At 48.9% G+C, this 13,276-nt stretch overlaps 5 pseudogenes; all 5 read left to right on the plus strand.

Moving 5' to 3' along the window:
• Nucleotides 1-12,283: 12,283 nt before the first annotated feature.
• On the plus strand, nucleotides 12,284-12,402 carry LOC137553166 (5S ribosomal RNA; annotated as a pseudogene).
• Nucleotides 12,403-12,483: 81 nt separating this feature from the next.
• Nucleotides 12,484-12,603, plus strand: LOC137554545 (5S ribosomal RNA; annotated as a pseudogene).
• Nucleotides 12,604-12,684: 81 nt separating this feature from the next.
• LOC137554002 (5S ribosomal RNA) lies at nucleotides 12,685-12,803 on the plus strand (annotated as a pseudogene).
• An 82-nt stretch (nucleotides 12,804-12,885) lies between these two features.
• LOC137548289 (5S ribosomal RNA) lies at nucleotides 12,886-13,004 on the plus strand (annotated as a pseudogene).
• Nucleotides 13,005-13,085: 81 nt separating this feature from the next.
• Nucleotides 13,086-13,204, plus strand: LOC137559324 (5S ribosomal RNA; annotated as a pseudogene).
• Nucleotides 13,205-13,276: the final 72 nt, after the last annotated feature.

Consider the following 13,276-nt stretch of genomic DNA (forward strand, 5'->3'; position numbering starts at 1 on the left):
TGGTTAAAAACAGTTTTAAAAAGTTTGTTTATAAACAAACAAAATGGCCACCAAAACAGGAAGTAGGTTGATGTACAGTATGTCCACACATAGAAAATACATCCATACACAAGCAGGCTGTATACACCCTTCCTTTTGAATCTCAAGAGATCATTGTGTGTTTCTTCCCCCCTGCAGTTCTCATGCACTGAAGTTTCAAGCTGCTTGTTTTTCTCCTGCAAACAGCTTTGCCCTTGTCTGTAATTCTTCAGTATGTGAAAGCCCAGCCAGTTCAGAGGACGATTTATCCAGCTTGTAAAAGATAAGAGAGAAGAGAGAAGCTGCTCTAATCTAAATAACACACAGGCAGTGTGCATAGAGGGGCCTGGAAGGGGGAGTTCATAGCAGAACCACAACACTGAAGAACTTGGCAGCCTTCCAGACACAGGCCGACAAGTCTGACAGGGAAAAGATACATTGATTTATTACAGAGACTGTGATAGCAGAAAGTGCTGCAGTAAAGCAGAACACATTAGAATAGCTTTTGGAACTAGTAGGATGATAAAAAACAGGATGCAATTTTTGTTACGGAGTCTCTTTAAAACAGCTGACTTTACCGACCACTCGGCAAAGTCAGCATTCATAAAGGCTCTTTCCGCATGGAAAAATGACACTACCGAGCAGAGTGATAAATCACCGCCTTGTGCGGTGATTATCGGTACAAATGTAGCAAAATGTTCATTCATAAAGCTCACCGCAAGCGGTGTGAGGTCGGGAAGTTCCGCTCCCTCTGATGTGGCGATACCAATGCAAGTGAATGGAGACACACAGACCTCCCAGGCAGCTGCAGCAGAGCGGAACACGGAGAAATGTATCAACTCGGCAGCTTTCGTGTCTCCGCAAGCCTACCGCCTGCCTACCGCCAGCCTAGTTCGGGGAATCTCCGCACTGCTTCCGCACATGGATACTCAGGGCCGGATTTACAGCTCAGGAGCCTATAGGCACAGAAGTTGTGGCGCCCCTAAACTCCGCCCCTCAGCAAAGGCCCCACCCCAAGTCACGCCCCCTATTTTTATGAAATAAAACCAGACAAGGAAATGCAGATATTCCCAAAGAAAAATACAGAACAATATGCAAATATTACCAATGATATACAGAATTTACAAAATATAGGACAATATTACCAGCAACAAGCCAAATACAAATCACAAGGAAATAATACGAACAACACAAAAGTTGTATATGGTCTCGCGGGCGGGCCCATGGCTCAGTCATTAGGCCAATCACTACACTGCTACTCAGCGAGTGCAATAATTGGCCTGATGATGGAGCAATGGACTTGTCCATGAGACCATTGGCTACAGTGATAACATAAATTACTGTACATCATCTTTGGCTGAAGCTCCACTTGGGACACAGTGTGGCATGGAGCTGGGGGAATGCAGAGGATTCAGGAAGACAGAGGGGGACACATTGGGACATCGGCGCACAGGGGGTACAGAGTAAGACACGAGGACAGCAAAGGGGGACACCAGGAGGACACGGGGACAGCACAGCACAGGCATGGGGGACAGCGGATGACACTGGAACAGTAGAGGACACAGGGACAGCAGTTAACTTACCCTTGTCGCTGCCTATAGCCAATGTTCTCGACACTGTGTTTCATGTCCCTCCAATACCTCCACCCTCTGGGTTTGAAGAATTGGAAAGATGGAATGCTATGGAAAGCAACGTGAAGCACATTGGCTATAGGTGGCGGCTAGGATAGGTTAACTGCCTCCCTGCCATGGTCCGCACATTGAAATCATACTTTGGAAAAACACCAAAGCTCATCCCCAATTAGAAGATGTCCTTTCTATATAAATAGTATATAATTAATATCAATATAGCTAGAATATAATGCTAGCTATGATAGGAATTACAGGGGTACGCATAGAGGGTGGGCACAAAAGGAATGCACAGAGGGTGGGCATGGAGGTATTGCACAGAGAGTGGGCACAGGCAGAAGATGCCTAGAGAATGGGTAAGAGGGGGAAGCACAAAGGGTGGGTGCAGGGGGGCACACAGGGGGGGCATGGGTGGGGTATGCACAAAGGGTGATCATGTGGGGGAAGCACAGGTGGGCACGGGTGGGAGAAGCATAAAGGGTGGGCAGAAGGGGAATGCACAGAAGGTGGGCACTGGTGGGGTACACACGGAGGGTGGGCATGGGGGGAGCACAGAGGGTTAGCATAGAGAGGGTGCGCATGGGATGGGTACACAGAGGGTGGGCATGAGGGGAAAGGACATAGGGTGGGAATAGAGGGTGCACATGGGCTGGGTACACACATAGGGTGTGCATAGAGAGGGTGCGCATGGCCTTGGTACACACAGAGGGTGGGCATGAGGGGGAAGGACAGAGGGTGGGCATAGAGAGGGTGAGCATGGTCTGAGTACACACAGAGGGTGGGCATGAGGGGAAAGGACAGAGGGTGGACATAGAGAGGGTGCGTATGGGCTGGGTACACACAGAGGGTGGGTATAGAGAGGGTGCGCATGGGCTGGGTACACACAGAGGGTGGGTATAGAGAGGGTGCGCATGGGCTGGGTACACACAGAGGGTGGGTATAGAGAGGGTGCGCATGGGCTGGGTACACACAGAGGGTGGGTATAGAGAGGGTGCGCATGGGCTGGGTACACACAGAGGGTGGGCATAGAGAGGGTGAGCATGGGCTGGGTACACACAGAGGGTGGGTATAGAGAGGGTGCGCATGGGCTGGGTACACACAGAGGGTGGGCATAGAGAGGGTGAGCATGGGCTGGGTACACACAGAGGGTGGGCATGAGGGGAAGGGACAGAGGGTGGGCATAGAAAGGGTGAGCATGGGCTGGGTACACACAGAGGGTGGGCATGAGGGGAAGGGACAGAGGGTGGACATAGAGAGGGTAAACATGGGCTGGGTACACACAGAGGGTGGGCACGAGCAGGGTACACACAGAGGATGCACAGGGTGGACGCACAAAGGGTGGACTGGGCATGAGGGGGAAGCACAGAGAGGCACAGAGGGTTGTAAAAAGAGTGAGTTAAAACAAAGTGAACAAGCCAGTCAGAGTAGATTACCTTCTGTCACTGACTTTGACTGCCACTGTCCTCCTCTGTATATCCCCATCTTTGAAGCAGGCAGGGCAGGCTGATCTCTGGCTGTTTTTCCTGGTCTTCCGTGTGCTAGCTGACAGCTACCACAAAGCTCTTTTGATCGTCTCTCTGCTGTCCCCCTCCTCCTCCTTCTGTGTGGCTCAAAGTGCTCTGAAGTCCAGACACGCTCCAGTGCTCCTTCACTCTTCTTAAATTTCGCGGTACAGCTATAGCTGTCCATGTGTGACACGGCAGACACGCAGCCTCCGCAGTCACCAATACTAGAGGAGGAAACAGGGAGGCGGTGCTCTGCAAATCTTATGCTGTCACACAGCTCTTGCCGGGACTGCTGCAAACTAATCCGCTCCATAGCAATAGCTGCCCGCTTGTCTGCACGATGAGTATACGGTACAGACAAGCGGGCAGCTATTGCTATGGAGCGGATTGGTTTGCAGCAGTCCCGGCAAAGGCGGCAAGAGCCCAGCCCCATCTCTCCCCCACTGCCATCAGCCTTTCCAAAGCAGCCGCTAGGAGTGGAGAGCCGAGCCAGGAGCAGAGCGGTGAGTGACATCACACTTCCGCTCTGCTCAGAGAAGGGGACAGTCGGGGAATTTCCGCCTCTATCAGATAAGGCGCCTGTAGGCACGTGCCTACAGTGCCTTATGGTAAATCCGGCCCTGTGGATACTTTTTTATGAATGCCCACCCAGAAGTCTAAAAATCTGCCAGCGGTGTTTTCCCGCACTGATTCTGTTTACCGACAGCCTGTTCATGAATGATAGCCAATAGGGGAATGATAGGTGAGTGAGTTGTGCGTCCCCTCCTATACTGCGCCCTGAGGCTGAAGCCTCTCTCTCACCTCGGCCTGGCCCTGCAGTGACTGGTGGGGGAGGGGCATAAGGTCAAAGGAAACCTGTAATATTAAAAAAAAAAAAAAGTTTCATTTACCTGGGGCTTCAGCCAACCCCGTCCCTTCGAACATCCTGCGTAGGAGCAGTATGAGAAAACCTTGTACTGCGCCTGCGCAGGACGCTCCAGGTAAGGGAAACGCGAACAAGGACGTGAGCTGCCCGGGCTGCGCAGAGGCCCTGGACTTGCGATAACAAAACAGCCACAGCAAGGGACCGGAGGATCGTACAGAGATGGCGCAGGCACAGGAAGGCTGCAGGGGGGCGGCAGAAGCCCCAGGTAAGTAAAACTTTTTTTTATATATTAGTTTTCCTTTAAGGTTAGCTGGGGATATGCCTATAATTAAGCCACTGGGAGACTTGGGCGCAGGGTAAAGCCAAAGAGTGGCTCACCCTGCTCCTGCAAAAGTTCTGGCGGCGTTATTTACTATTCCTCCTCCAGGTCGCAATGGATAATGGGCAAAGCTGTAAATCAGCTGCCAGCTATTGCTGGCGGCCAAATTACGCTGTTTTTAAAGGGCAATTGTAGCGAGAGGGATATGGAGGATGCCAGATTTATTTCCTTAAAAACAATTCCAGTTGCCTGGCTGCCCTGCTGATCCTCTGCCTCTAATACTTTCAGCCATAGCCCCTGAACAATCATGCAGCAGATCAGGTGTTTCTGACATTTTGTCAGGTCTGACAAGTTCAGCTGCATGCTGGTTTCTGGTGTTATTCAGACACTACAGCAGCCAAATAGGTCAGCAGCCTCCATATCCCTCTCACTTCAGTTGTCCCTCAAAGTAATTTGGGCGCCTTTTGACGGCACCCAAATTACTGTCTAAGCGCAGCTATAGTCGAAATTCCTATTTGGTGCCAGCTGTGCCAAAATCCCCAGTGATGTTTTTACAGCGCTCCTAGCTGGGGGAGGGAGGTGTGTGGTTAAAGCTGGCCAAGTGGGGTGGGTGGTTAAGGTTAGCCGTGGGACAGGGAAGTTAGGGATAGGCATGGACAGTGGGAGTGTTCAGTGTAAGAATAGGGTTATGTTTAGCTTTAATAAAATATTGGTGTGTATTACTGACATTTTATTATCGTCATTTTCACTGCAATAGTAGAATGTCGGTAAGGGTCTGTACACACTGGATGCGTTGCACTGCGTTTTTAAAATCACAAGGCCTTTAAAAAAAATTGTGAAAATTGTGATGACCTGTACACAGTGGTTCAATGCGTTTTTAAGAAAATGTAATCGCAGTGACCGGTGTGCTTTTTAACCACTTAACATCTCAGTCGTTTTCAGCTTATGCATCCGAGCAATGTTCACCTCCCATTCATTAGCCTATAACTTTATCACTACTTATCACAATGAACTGATCTATATCTTGTTTTTTCCGCCACCAATTAGGCTTTCTTTGTGGGGTACATTTTGCTAAGAGCCACTTTACTGTAAATGCATTTTAACAGGAAGAATAAGAAAAAAAATGAAAAAAATCATTATTTGTCAGTTTTCGGCCATTATAGTTTTAAAATAATACATGCCTCCATAATTAAAACCCACGTATTGTTATTGCCCATTTGTCACGGTTATTTCACCATTTAAATTATGTCCCTATCACAATGTATCGCGACAATATTTTATTTGGAAATAAAAGAGCATTTTTTCCGTTTTGCATACATCACTATTTACAAGCTTATAAAAAAAAAATAGAGAAAAATATTTCATCTTTACATAGATATTTAAAAAGTTTAGACCCTTAGGTAAATATTTATGTGTTTTTGTTTTTTTTATAGTAATGTTTTTTTTGTTTTTTTTTATTAAACATTTTATGTGGGCATTTTTGGGAGGGTGGGTTTTAAAAGTGTTTTATTTGGGGAAATATTGGTGTCTTGTAATGTTTTTGGGCATTTACATGTAGTTTTACATTTTGGCCACAAGATGGCAATCTCGATTTTTTTTACATGACGTCACTCTAAGCGTACAATGTACGCTTAGAGGGACACAGCTTCAGAAAGAGCGAAGCTTCCGAGAGAAGCTGTCGCTTTTTCAGCGGGGGAGAGGAATCAATGATCGGGCTCCCCAGCCCGATACATTGATTCCGTGGCTACCGACTCCGCGGCCGGGAGTGCGCGTGCACGCGCGCGATCGGCCGCGGGAGCGCGCGGGGGCGCGCCTGTCCTCCTTGACGTTTTTATACGTCAAGGAGGACAAAGTGGTTAAGCACTGCCCGTAAAAAAACGCATGAAAAAATGCAAATATAATTTAACAGTCATGAAACCAGCAACAGATAGCCTCAGCAAAATTGCATCACACTGTGTTTGGTGATTATCAGTGTGTACAGGCCTTAAATCTACAGATATTTTACTATATGCTTTTCTGGGTGCACCAGCAGCATTGAGGAGGGGCGGGGCAGTGACATATTGAAGGGCGGGCCAGTGTTTCAGTGCCAAGCTGTGGCTAACAAGGTGACAGCTTCTGCTGTATTGCTGGGAGATCAGGGCGGAGCTGCCCAGTCTGACAGCACTAAGGAGGGGAGGAGCAGCCACATTCTAAGGGGCGGGCCAGAGTACTCTAGACAGCCGGGCCCTGTGTATATCACATAACCCCAGCATTGCAGCTAGAGGGAAAGTAACTTAGGGTGCATACACATCCAACATTGATTGGTCAATTGCTAGCCACTTGTACCACCTCAATGTAGAGTGAGGGTGAACAGACTTTAAATACTAAGACCAGTTTGTAAAGTAAGCCTCTCATACGACATGGCAGTGATACAATTGGCCAATCAAAATTGAACGTGTGTACCAAGCTTGAGTATGGATAGGCATAATCACATCACTGAGTACATAACTGCATGATGCATGTACAGCAGTATATACAGTGCAGCACGCTCCCTCACCTTTCCCTATTGCACATAATGCCTGACCTCCATCCACTAGCATGGCACAGCAATTAGAGATGGGAAGTTCGGATCTTTTCAATGATCCGGATGATTCGAATCGGATCATTGAACAGATCCGGATCTTTGATCCTAATCTCGGATCATTTGACTACGGAAGCATTTCAGGGGTGAAATGACTAGCAGGACAGGAGAAGGGGAGGGGGGTGGACACGGAGAGAAGGGGAGAAGATGGACAGAGGGCAGGGAGTGGACACAGAAGGGAGGAGGGACGAGCAGAGAGCAGAAATGTTTGCTTGCACACAATACCCACATGCTGCAATCATTATGCTTTACATGTATTTCACCGGGGCAATCACAGTGCCTGCAAAGTTACTGAGCTGTGCTGAGCCAAAAGTTTCCAATGTGATCAACTACGGAACAGCCAGCCTATAATGGGCAGCACATTGCAGCCAGTATGTGTGCTCTACACATATCTGGCAGTGGCACCCATGTCCCCTCTACCTGTCCCTGCAAGGCTGGCTCCCCTGAGTCCCCTCCAACAGAGCGATCCATCTCTGCTCTGCTTCCAGGACCCCGCTGCCCGCTGAGAGGGGGCGTGTCGCTCCTTGCTCCGCCCCTTTTTCTATCCGAATCACTCATTTTGATGATTCGGATGATTCGACTCACAAAATAGATTCGGATCAAAGTTTCGAATCGTTCATGATCCGGACAACACTAACAGCAATCAGCAATAGCAGAGGGGCGTGGTCACGTGTCACTGCAGGTTCCATCCTTAGCGGTGCACGAGCCGCACACATGCGTCACAATAGCTGCTATGACGTCACCTCCATCCACTAGCATGGCACAGCAATAGCAGAGGGGCGTGGTCACGTGTCACTGCAGGTGCCATCCTCAGCGGTGCACGAGCTGCCCACCTGCACACGCGGGTCACAATAGCTGCTATGACGTCACCCCGGCACTCATCCTCCTCAGACGGAGCTGCGGCAGCATCGGAGGCAGACGTGCGGCCTCTCTCTCTCTGTATCCCCGATAGCCAGGAGCTCTCAGCCACGACATTCTCCGGCAGAAGCTCCAGGAAGGAACAAGCAGTTATATCCCGGAGCTCCCCCTAGCGGCAGGTAGCAGGAATTACACAGTGAGGTAGGATGGAGGCGATAGAATAAGATTTCTTATAACAGAAAAAGGTTTATGGCACCCATCCTGGGCTGATCGATTACTTAAAAAAACTTCCTGGAATTCCTTTTGGTAGCAAATATACATGTTCAGGGTCTTTATCCTGAGGGGGACTTTACCCTGAGCAGCAGTCATTGACCACAATGGGCTCTATTCACTAACAGGCAAAAACACCGCAAAATGTTACCGCTATATTTCCGCCAGCGGTAAACTCCGCATTTTTTCCACATTCACTAATATTTTCCGCATGTTTTCCGCATGCGGGAAAAAAGATGCGGAAACAGCCATTATTCATGCGGGAATCAATCATGCGATAAAAAGGTCGCATGAAAAAGTGTTTAGAAAAAAAAAATTAAAGTCCAGCAAGCACAGCCCTTAAGCCACCACACGTCATTAAAGTCAATGGGATGCGGAATATATCACCTACTATTTGTAGGTGATAAAAAAAATCAGTAAATAACGACGAAATGATGCGCCTGAACATTTTTGAGAAATGATTTTTTATTGCGGAAAATACCGACTTTTGCGGAAATTTTTCCGCATGAATCCCGCACTTTTACCGCACTTTTTCCGCATGCGGAAAAAACATGCAGAACATTTTGAGAATTTCAACTTGACGGTATTTTGGTCGCAAACTTCCCGTATGTACTTTACCGCATGCGGGAAGTCTTTGAGAATAGAGCCCAATGTCCCCTTACAAAGCGACTCCGGGGCCCTGCAAAGCTCCGCCTCTAAATCGAACCACAGCCCCGCCCCCCACTAGTCCACGATAAGCCTCGTCTCCAATGGCCGTAAGCTCCGCCTACAGTCATATGCTTGTGTGCAGCTGGTTGCTAACCTGGGGAGGTGAGTTAAAAGGAACCTTATTAAGTAAAAAAAAAAATCAAAACAGGTTTAACTTACCTGGGGCTTCTACCAGCCCCCTGCAGCTGCCCTGTGCCCATGCTGTCACTAAGCTGCCCTCCAGTCCCCCTTAGCGATCCTCTTCCAGACTGACTGGCCACTGCACATGTGCGTCTCCTCAATAGCGCTCCCATCTATGTGCAGTAGAGATTTTTTAGTACTGCAAATTCGCAGACTGCTCCCATCCATGAGAGCGCGATTAGGAGGCGAGCGGACTAGAGGCTCTCATTAGAACGAAAGTAGAGTGCTGCGGAGTGCTGGAGGATGAGTACAGGGCAGCTGCAGGGGGCTGGTAAATGCACTTTTTTTTGTCTTTCATACAGTTAAGGTTCACTTTAGTTCACCCTCTGCTGTGCTGTGTATTCGGGGCCCTCTCTTGCCACATAAACAGGGCTCTCTGGCTACCTATGTGGGAGACTCTGAAATAGGACATTTGGGCGCTGCCATAGGCAACCATTCAGATATTTAAATGGACACCTGTGTAGGTGCCCCAAAAATTCTAACCAGCCCCTAGAACCGGCCCTGGCCATACTTTCCAACTTTTTGAGATAAGAAATAGGGACACTTAAGCCACACTCCTGCCACACCCTTGATCACGCCCTAGGCACCCCCCTAGTCGCGCATACCATAAAGATTTCAAAATAAAAATATGTTATTTTATAATTTAAACCACACTGGTACTTTCTATCCTGGTTCATTTTCCTTCATATTAACACTTGAAAATAAGAAATATACATATGATTACATAGATATATACATCAGTCATGAAAGAGGGACAAATGAGGAAGAAAGAGAGACACGGTCCCCAAAGAGGTACTGTCCCTCCAAAACAGGGATAGTTGGGAGCTATGAAATGCTGCAAGAGACAGCTATGTGTTGCAAGGCTGGCATACAAGTACAGTAATGCTTGAACATCTAGTTGAAGAAACCAGTGTGAAAACCTTGTATTAAAGCTGTGCTTACTATTATACAGCCTGACAGTATATGCTGTGCCTAGAATTAATCTTGTATTAATAGATATAACATATATATTACAGTATAGTATATACAGCACTGGCAAGGTGTGCTTAATCGCACAGCTCCACGTCACCAGCGCAAGGCATCTACATCACCTGCGAGACGGAAACACGACCTCAGCGGACAACGGAAGCAGCGCTCGAGCAACAAAAGGCTGGAGGAGGTCGGTGTGTCTCTGCTCTACACAGCCGAGGAGGACGAGACTAGGAGCATCCCATGGAGTATCCAGGAACGGTATGTAAGCCGGCAGCATTGTGCGAGGAGCTCCCCCTTGTGGACGTTACTGGGAAAATGTCCATTGAACTTGTGTGCGGAGCTCCCCCTTGTGGCCGTACTGTGAGAATGTCCATTGAACTTGTGTGCGGCGCTCCCCGTGTGGCCGTACTGTGAGAATGTTAATTTTTGCATATGTAAATACCAGGAGACAGTTACATTGGAGGGGGCTGTGAGAAAGCGTGTGTATAATCTGAGTGTGGGGAATACTGAAGTCTAAGCTGATGACAGTCTAGCTAGGTAATCACAATACAATAGGGGGTTTAATCATCAAAACAAGTTAACTGCTGGGTAGAGGCAGGGCATAATTGTAAGGCATTAGTATTTATATAGCGCCGACATGTTCCACTGCCGCCACCCCCTGTTCCAGTTTTCAACTTTAATGTGGACGAAGCCTTTGGGTACCCTCGGAGGGCCACTGAAGTACTCAGGTCTCCAGGTACTTCCAAAGATGAGCAGCTCCATACTAGAAGAACTGAAGAAGCAGCCGGCGGGATATTTGAACAAGGGCCCCTGCAGTGGAACGAGGGGACACAGAGGAACGGGAAGGCTATTAGGGATCCAGAATCTTCCCTCTTCTGAGGTGAGTATCTTACTTTTTTATGGCAGGTTACAGCTTTCCTTTTTAGGTTGGCACTCCACAATACAATATCAGCAACATCCTGTGTAAATAAACCTTCCAGCACTGCTCCTATGCTGTCCACTGACCAGTCCCATAATCCCTTGAGGGTGAAGCGAGTCATTCGATAGTAAGGCCCAACCGAACCCGGCACACACACAATATGGCCGCAAACTGTCAGCAGCTGCTGCTCTTTACCCCTTGCAGTCACCTTCCACTGTCAGTCCCACAATTATTATGTAGCTCAGAAAAATATAAATTTCACTCATCTTCGGTCTGTGGATCCACACACACTGCACATTCCTCACACACAGGCCCAACAGGGAGATGGAACATGATAGCTATCCTCTGATTCTTCTTAAAGGACCATTATCGCAAGACAATTTGAAAATTTAAAATGCATGTAAATACATAAATAAAAAGCACGTTTCTCCCAGAGTAAAATGAGCTATAAATTACTTTTCTACTATGTTGCTGTCACTTACAGTTAGTAGCAGAAATCTGACAGAACTGACAGGATTTGGACCATTAGTCCATATCCTCATAGGGATTCTCAGCATGGCCTTTATAAAGACGCTCCCTGAAAAGGATTTTTTTATTTGGGAGAAACGTACTTCTTATTTGTATGTGTTGACATATATTTTAAATTTACAACTTTCGCAATCGTGGTCCCTTTAAAGGACAACTGGAGAGAGAGGTATATGGAGGCTGCCATGTTTATTTCCTTTTTAAGCAATACGCATGCTGAGTGGGGGTGATACAGGCTGCCTATTAGTGGCATATTGTAAATGCATGCTGGGTGGGGGTGACACAGGCTGCCTATTAGTGGCATATTGTGTGTGCGCATGCTGGATGGGGGTGACACAGGCTGCCTATTAGTGGCATATTGTGTGTACGCATGCTGGGTGGGGGTGACACAGGCTGCCTATTAGTGGCATATTGTGTGGGCGCAGCTCAGTGGGGCTGACACAGGTTGCCTATTAGTGGCATATTGTGTGTGCGCATGCTGGGTGGGAGTGACACAGGCTGCCTATTAGTGACATATTGTGTGCGCATGCTGGGTGGGGGTGACAAAGGCTGCCTATTAGTGGCATATTGTGTGTGCATGCTGGGTGGGGGTGACACAGGCTGCCTATTAGTGGCATATTGTGTGTACGCATTCTGGGTGGGGGTGACACAGGTTGCCTATTAGTGGCATATTGTGTGCGCATGCTGGGTGGGCCTGACAAAGGCTGCCTATTAGTGGCATATTGTGTGTACGCATTCTGGGTGGGGGTGACACAGGCTGGCTATTAGTGGCATATTGTGTGCGCATGCTGGGTGGGGCCCAGGTGCTTCAGGCTTTTTTGGAGGTTTGCGGTCCAATGGCTATGAGCACGTGGGAAGCCTCACCCTCAAGGCGCAGGAACGGCGACTTGGATTTCGCCTGCGGCCACACTAAGCCGAAAGCGCCCGCTCTCGTCAGATTGTGGAAGCTAAGTGGCATCAGGCCTGGTTAGTAGTTGCGTGGGAGACTGGCTGTGAACCCCAGGTGCTGCAGGCTTTTTTTGGGGTTTGCGGTCCAATGGCTATGAGCACGTGGGAAGCCTCACCTTCAAGGCGCAGGAACGGCGCCTAGGATTTTGCCTGCGGCCACACTAAGCTAAAAAGGGCCCGCTCACGTCAGATCGCAGAAGCGAAGTGGCTTCAGGCCTGGTTAGTAGCTGCGTGGGAGACTGGCTGTGAACCCCAGGTGCTGCAGGCTTTTTTTTGGGTTTGCGGTCAAATGGCTATGAGCACGTGGGAAGCCTCACCTTCAAAGCGCAGGAACGGCGCCTAGGACTGTGCCTGCGGGCACACTAAGCCAAAAGTGCCCGCTCTCGTCAGATTGCGGAAGCTAAGTGGCATCAGGCCTGGTTAGTAGCTGCGTGGGAGACTGGCTGTGAACCCCAGGTGCTGCAGGCTTTTTTTTTTGATTTGCGGTCCAATGGCTATGAGCATGTGGGAAGCCTCACCTTCAAGGCGCAGGAACGGCGCCTTGGATTTCGCCTGCGGCCAAACTAAGCCGAAAGCGCCCGCTCTCGTCAGATCGCGGAAGCTAAGTGACTTCAGGCCTGGTTAGTAGCTGTGTGGGAGACCGGCTGTGAACCCCAGGTGCTGCAGGCTTTTTTTGGGGGTTGCGGTCCAATGGCTATGAGCACGTGGGAAGCCTCACCTTCAAGGGGCAGGAACGGCGCCTTGGATTTTGCCTGCGGCCACACTAAGCCGAAAGTGCCCGCTCTCATCAGATTGCGGAAGCTAAACGGCTTTAGGCCTGGTTAGTAGCTGTGTGGGAGACCGGCTGTGAACCCCAGGTGCTGCAGGCTTTTTTTTGGGTTTACGGTCCAATGGCTATGAGCACGTGGGAAGCCTCACCTTCAAGGCGCAGGAACGGGGCC

This window comes from Hyperolius riggenbachi, chromosome 2 (assembly GCF_040937935.1).
Source record: "Hyperolius riggenbachi isolate aHypRig1 chromosome 2, aHypRig1.pri, whole genome shotgun sequence".
In the NCBI taxonomy this organism is placed as follows: Eukaryota; Metazoa; Chordata; class Amphibia; order Anura; family Hyperoliidae; genus Hyperolius; species Hyperolius riggenbachi.